Below are 7,503 nucleotides of genomic sequence, written 5' to 3' on the forward strand. Positions count from 1 at the left end.
TATGCAAAACCACACTGCAGCTCTGCAAACTTTTACAAACCTTGAGGCCTAGCCCCCAGAAAAACAAAACATTTTTATAAACAATTTGCATTCATTCTATCCATATTTCACTCCTCCTGCTAATGTTATCTGAGCCCTGCAGGTTCCCCCACACTTAATACTTATAATTTGTCCCATTCTGCATTTTGTCGCACAGAACATGTAATTCATATTCTTAGCCTGCATGGACTCTTGATGGACAGTAGACAGCTGGTGAGTCAGTTTGTGTGCTGCCAGTGCTCGCCTTAGTGACAAATCTCTGCGGAAGCACCTTTAGTCAATTTTTAGTATCTCACAGGCCACAGTCCTTCTGGGAAGGAGGGGGGGAGTTTGACTTGTATACCGCACTAAGATTTTACAATGCCTAAGATCTGACATTACAAATCTATCCAGCTAACAGTTAATTGTGTTTTAGTTTTAAATAACTGCCTTCTTCAGTGCCTACCCATGTGTGTGTATGATATGATATATTATTTGTATCGCTCTCATTCACACGTGTTTCAGAGCGTGGCAAGGGAAGGGAACAAGGGAGGACAAAACAACAACCTTACTATGCTCAGTGACATTGAGAATGTGCAAGTCCAGAGGAGAAGGAAAGTAGAACGTGCAAGGGAAAGGGGAGAGGTGGAAAGTGCTCAGCAAGGTATACAAACAAAAACAACTGGTACTGCAGCCAACAGGGTGGCAAGTGCAATGTTAAAGCGCAGACAAGGGGTGTCTGAATAAGTGCAGGTAAGCGGACTGTAGGGTTACAGATACAGACCCAAGTGCCGTTGTTGCCGGGAGGCGTGCGGTTGTGTGGCTGTGTGGGCAGGGTCCTGGGCCCGAAATCAGAGGGTAGCCAGGTGCACTGAGCTGAAGCAGGCAGATCAGCAGGGGAAAGGAAGAGTGAAGGCAAAAGCACAGAGGAAGGTCTTTAGGTGCGTCCGGAATCAGAGATGATTCTCCTCAAGTTTCAAGGTGGCAGGGAGGCTGTTCCAGAGGGAGGCCCCAGCCGCAGAAAGAGATCTACCCCCAACTTGTTGCTTGGAAAAGCGACTGACCCTGAGCAAATTGGATGTCGCAGACCGAAGAGCTCAAGTGGGAAGGTATTTACGGAAGGAGAGTTGAAGGTATTTTGGACCCAAGCCCCAGAAAGCTTTGTGGACAATGCAGAGGGTCTTGAATTTAACCCTTGCAGCCACTGCGAGCAAATGAAGAGATTTCAGGGCTGGAGAGATACAATCCCAGGGCCCGAGGCCAAGGACAAGTCTCGCAGTCCTGCTCTGGATGAATTGCAGAGGACGGAGAGTAGAAGCAGGCAGACGCAGACGAAAGGAAGAATACCCCTGAGGAGGTGCAGTTGGTAGTTTGATTTCTTAGAGACATCAGAGATGTGAGGATAAAAGGAGAGTGTGGCATCGAAGAGGACCCCAAGGTTCTTAGCCTCGCAAGTGGGCGAAGAAAGAGGGCCGAGGGAGGCCGGCCAGAGAGTGACAGGAAAGGAGGGTGCAGGTGCGCCGTAGAGGAGATTCTCCGTCTTAATGGCATTAAGGCAGAAATCATTGGCGGCACACCATTCCTGGATGGCAGACAGACAGTCAGAGATGAGGGAGGGTGAGGGGGTGTCGGCCGGAAGCTGAAAAAGCTGAAAATGCACTGAGTGTCATCGGCATAGCACTGAAAGTTGGAGCAGAGAGCAGCAATGCAGTGGGCGAGGGGTGCCAACTATTGGTTGAACAGCCAGGGCGAGAGGTTAGACCCCTGGGGCACACCACAGGTAGAAAGAGAGATGCGATGAAGGAAAGGAAGGACCCAAGTTGGACCTGGGAGGGTCAATCAGAGAGGAAAGAGGTCAGCCAGGCCAGGGCCTGATCGGTGATACCCAGGTTATCACAGAGACGGTTGAGCAGGATGGCATGGTTGACTGTGTCAAAGGCAAAAGAGAGATCGAGTAGGATGAGGACAGAAGGGATGTTAGAGTCAAGGTGGTCGAGCAGGTCTTCACAGATGTTCAGGAGAGCAGCTCCCGTGCTTCTGGCAGCTCTGAAGCCAGACTGATGGTCATGGAGACAACCGACAGAGTCGGTGTGAAGATTAAGCTGGGTGATGGCCTGCTTTTCCAAGAGTTTGCCCAGGAAAGGAGTGATAGAAATTGGACAATAGTTAGCCGGAAAAGAGGGGTCAGTTGTGAGATTTTTGAGAAGAAGGTGCACAAGAGAGTGCTTCAAAGTGGAGGGGAAAACTCCAGAGGTGAAGGAATAGTTTCAGATGTCAGCCAGAGTCAGAGCAAGGGTGTCAATGTGGTCCTTAATGGTTTTGCATGAACAGGGAAGAACCTGTTTTGACGAGACATTCAGAGGTCGGAGTTGTCTGGAAATCTCTTCAGGGGAGAATGGAGGAAAAGATGAGAAGGATGGAGGAGAGGCGGCTGCAGGGGGGCCAGAAGAAACAGAGAGAGAAGGGCGGGAAGAGGTATGGACGAGAGGGTGGACAGGATGTCCTGGGTTTTTTAAATGAAATGAAAGGCCAGGGTTGTGCAAAGGGCTTGGGAGGCGACAGGAGAGGTAGAGACTGCAGCAGGGTTGGCCAGCTCCTTGCACAATTTAAAGAGTTCGGCCGAGTTGTTAGATACCGCAGAGATGCAGGCTTGGATATGGGCGGACAAGGAGCTGGTACTGCCTTTGGAGCAGACGGCAGGCCAGTTTGTCAGAGGGTGCACAGGAAGCCAGCCATTTCCTCTCAGCCACCCTACACTTGCGTTCAAGGGTGACTAGGACAGAGTCATACCAAGAGTTGCACTTGGCTTTGGGCTTCAAGCGGATCCTCATGATAGGGGCACGAACATCAAGAGTATTAGAGTGTCAGGAATTGGATTTTGGGCCAAGAGAAGGCGCCTAAATTGTAGAAAATAGGTTGTGAACTACATTTCCCAGAAGCAAGTGGGTCACTGTGTAGTTCAGTGCGCACGAGTGGGAACAGCTGAAATCAGTTGATGGCAATTAGGTGTGTTCTTAACCCCTGGCCGCCCGTGCGCTGGTTGCGAATAATTAAGAATGTGCAGCACTGGCGGTCACAGCGTTGAAGGCGAGCATAACTGAACAAGATTGGAATGCCAGAGGAATCATCCATCTTGAGGGAATCGGGCCACGGCGGTGAGCAAGGACAGCCCAGCAACTTTGCTACGTTCTTCAGGGTCCGGGTGTGCTCGAGAGGCACCCAGACATTCAGATAAGTGGCTGCATATTGTGTTTTCGTTGTGGAAAGATGCATCAGTGCAGGAAGTAAATGTTTGCTGTCCACATGAACTTAGCCGTACTAGGGAAGAAAAAGACAATGGGCCTCATTAGACAGATGGCGTTAAGGGATTACCGGCACCGGTAAGGGCACCGGTGTCGGTAATCCCTCAACGCCCTACTACGAGGTCCCTCAGTGTGTTCGGTCCTTAACGTGTGGTCAGACCACACGTTAAGGACGGGACCCGCTGATGGACTTCAGAGCAAATAACGGTACCGCTAGTAGCGGTACCGTTATTTGCTCCTTCCCCATTCCCATTCAGCCCTATGGGGGCTCAAATGGGAATGGGGAAGGGCCATGGTGAATGGGGAATTATCGCCCCCTCACACCTTGGAATGGGGCGGTAATTCTGCCATTCACCATGGCAGACTCGGTAAATTAACGGTGGCAACCATGGCGCTAATAGCGCCATGGTTACCGTCGTCCGTGTAATGAGGCCTAAGATCTCTGGCATATTATGTGGTTATATGTTACTCCCTGCACGGCAATCCATTAAGGGGCAAAATAAGGTTCCTAGGTGCATGAGAAAAGTTACGGACATGTTTATATTTGGTTGTTATTGGTGCCAATGACCACAAGGTGAAAGCACGCCAATAGCACGACTATTCAGAACACGTTCATTGGGGTATTACATGACGGATAGGAGTCGCTCTGTTAGACACGTGTATGGAGCACTGCTAAACGTGATATCTGTTTGCTGCTTTCGCTAGCCCAACAGGTCATGAGTCTTGTGTCCTCATCCAAAGGGAAACCCCCTTGTTTGTGCCATGTCGCTTGCTGAAACCCTGTATTACATTGTTGATGTCATCAGTGCCATATATATGGTTATGTTACAGTATGTATTATGTTAGCTAACATGTGTTTCTATGTGAATTTATGTTGTGTTTGGGTTCATTAAGTATACGCTGAAGGGACATATGTTTCCAGAGAGTCAGGAGTGGTATAGTTAGGATTATCAAGTTTTTGTAGGTTGGTTAGGAGGATAGGTTTTGAGGAGGAGTTGCTTGTTATGGAAATGTATGTTATTTCTTCCCCACCTTTCTTTCATCTGTCCACCCCCTTTCCCTAACTCCATCTTCCCCCCCATTGGCTGCCATGTGGCTATCTGTGTTTTCACTATCCAGGCACCTGTGCCAACCACGGCGGGAGGGTCGAATCTGTTCGGCTTCTGTAGTTCGGGAGAGGGGGTTGACACCCTTCCCTCCCTTCAGAATATTTGACATAGAGATAGAGCGTGGAAATGGCTGTGTCAGGATGTGAGTCAGACCAAGGTAGAGGAGGGGGAGAGAAGGTGGTAGCAAAAGCCTCAACTGACACACCCTTCATGGGTCGGATGACCAAGAAGGTAGGTGGAAGTATTGTAGTAGGCTTGGCCTGAGGGGTAGCGGTCGGGCGGTGGGAGGACAGGAGAGAGTGATTGCTCCAGGAGAGAGGAGTGATCAGAGAGATAGAGAGGGGGAGGTCTGAAGATATCAGAGCATGCAGAGTGTGTCCTGCAGAGTGAGTCGGGCCGGAGGGGAGAATAGAAAGAGAGAGAGTCACAGAAGTCACAAAATAGTCTGGATGAGGGACAGGAAGCATCCAGATGTATGTTAGTTTCTAAGAAGGAGAAGTTGAGTGGTCAAGGCCAGGAAGAAGGAGGAGAGGTCAGCCCACTCATAGAGGAAGGAGGGGATCTGACCAGGTGGCTGATAGATAGTAGCCATGATAAGAGAGTAGCCAGGAGAGAGAGAAACTTACAGACAAGGCATTCAAAAGAGTAGGCCTGCATAGCAATAACAGAGGCCAAGATATCCTTTTTGAACTTCTTCCTGCCAGACTTATTGAAAAGGGTAGGATAGTCAATGGAGAAGCATTTAGAGAAAATGGGAGACAGAGAGTGCCATGGGTTTCAAGGGGGAGGGGGAAGAAAGATAGTAGAGGAGGGAGGGTGGGGGTAGACAGGATGTGGGGAAAAGCCAGATGGGGTAGCACTGGGTAGTCACTGGGCACAGCTAAGTTCAAAACAGTAGCAAATGTTACTAACAGCTAAGGTCAAAACAGCAGCAAATGTTGTAAACACAGTCTAGTCACCGGTCATGAGCGTGGGTAAATGGGTGAGATGGGGTGAAGGTGGAAAAAGGCAGGGCTGTAGAGCAATGAGATAGGGGTGAGTAACCCATGATTGCAGAGATGGTAGTGTTGTGGTAGTTCAGGGTTCAAGGAAGAGGTTAGAGCACCATACTTGGGGTGTAAAGGAAGGGGTCCTTGGAGGCCTCATGCATAGAAGCAGCAGCGGACAGGGAGCAGACGGGGGCCTTAGGAATTGGCCCTTTGGATGAGGGGGCCAGCTAAAGCCTGCCGGTCCCCAATAGGCCACTTCAGGAACATAGGCCTCAAACAGAGCAGAGAGGCACAGAACAAGCAGTCAGTCAGCCGGCCTTTATAGCTGGAGAAAGGCGGCGACCATCTTGGAAATGCCACGAGATGGCAAAAAAAGGCCCAAAAAGAGGATTGCAGTCCCAAGCACACAAAGTCCCAAGTTCAGTGGGCACAACACGAAGATGCAGGGAAACACACCCACTTGCATAAATATATCACTTTCATTTCCCTTAAAAAAAATAAAGGTAACTTTTTCTTTTTTTTATTTAGAAACAAATTCTCATCAAACGATCGTAGTACAATGAGGTTTCCCAAATTTCTGAAAGTCTACCGACCACTTACCTGAGTCCAAAATGGTGCAATGTTAGTAAGCACAGTCTCCAGGCGTGCAGCAGGGAGGTAGGAGGGAGCACACAACAAATGCTCTGATTCTAAGCTCAGGCTGCAATTAAATTTGAATGAGAGAGCCTTCCCAGTGCCCCCCCTCCCCCCTAGTCATACCTAACTCGAAAGTGCTTGGGAGGACCCTGGTTCCTTCCCAACATTCCCCCCTTTTGTTACTTCTACAGCATGTAGTGGTTTTGCTTCGTCATGAGTCTCAATGCACAGAGCTCTACTTTGATGCCATTGAACCCATTCTCTGTCTCATTGGCGATCTGGACTAGCTCCCATCGGATGATCTGCACCCAATTGCATTAGCAGTTACTTGTACCCCAGGAGCCAAAAAAGATGAAAATAAAATCTCTGCTGAGCTAAAAAGTTGATACTCGTCAGGTATTCCTCTGAGCAGTGCAGAAGAGTCTTTTGATATATAGTTCGATCTCCTCTTTCTTCGCAGCTGTTGAAATCATTCTTTTTCTGGCAGCATATGAAATTCTTGTGAGATCTGCAAGTCTCTTTCTGCTTCTTTAGGTGCTGTCGTGGCTGTTGGCACCTTGACAGGAATTTCTTTTCCCTTCAGGTGTTCTTCCGGGATTACTAGTAGTACTGAGTGCAGGGTGGCCAGTGAACACTTGCCCCTCCAGGATGATGGGAGGTGCAAGTAGGCTTGTCAGCCACAAACCCAGCAGTAATCAATCACTGTGTCTTACCTTTCATCATATCAGGGATCACAAGAGTGTGGTTGCACTGTGTATTTGCGACAACAGGAACTGTTCCTTCATTGCTAAAACGAAGTTCATAGTCCATGTCTCTATGTATTCGCACATGCTTCTCCATTGTTGCAATCCATGTCAGCCTTGTGATGTATTGGGACCATATATGCTCATACAGAGTCTCTACTTGGACTATTGTTGCTTTGCTATACTTGATCAGTCCATCTGCCAGGCACGTCACTGTGGTGCCTTGCCATTTGTCATTGACAAGCGAGTGACCTCCCAAGGAAAAATATGGTTCTCATAGACACTTGCTGTATTTCGTACTGCCATTGCATATCGCTGGGTCTAAATCAATGCTCCTCAACTGCACGCTGTGTGCCTGGAATGTCTCCTTTATCCAACATATTACAAGATGTACCAGGCATTGTGCCTCTATAATTGAGACTGGATGTGGAACTAAAACCATAGTAGCCCCTGACGCATGCGGGATGAATGCACACACAACAGCTTTCATTCATCACATCTCTTCCCGCAGTATGCATATCGGAGTACCAGCTATTAGACAACTCTGAATGCTGAATGTCAGAAATGGCGTCAAAGCCCAACCCCTTATATACATCATACGTTTTATTCGTCTAAGAAAACCTGTAGGGGTGGCCAGCAAAAGGCGAGACATTGTTTGATTATTTTCATAGACCTATTCATACTAGCATTATTTTCCTTTATATGT

Source organism: Ambystoma mexicanum, chromosome 2p (assembly GCF_040938575.1).
Source record: "Ambystoma mexicanum isolate Mex_15411 chromosome 2p, UKY_AmexF1_1, whole genome shotgun sequence".
In the NCBI taxonomy this organism is placed as follows: Eukaryota; Metazoa; Chordata; class Amphibia; order Caudata; family Ambystomatidae; genus Ambystoma; species Ambystoma mexicanum.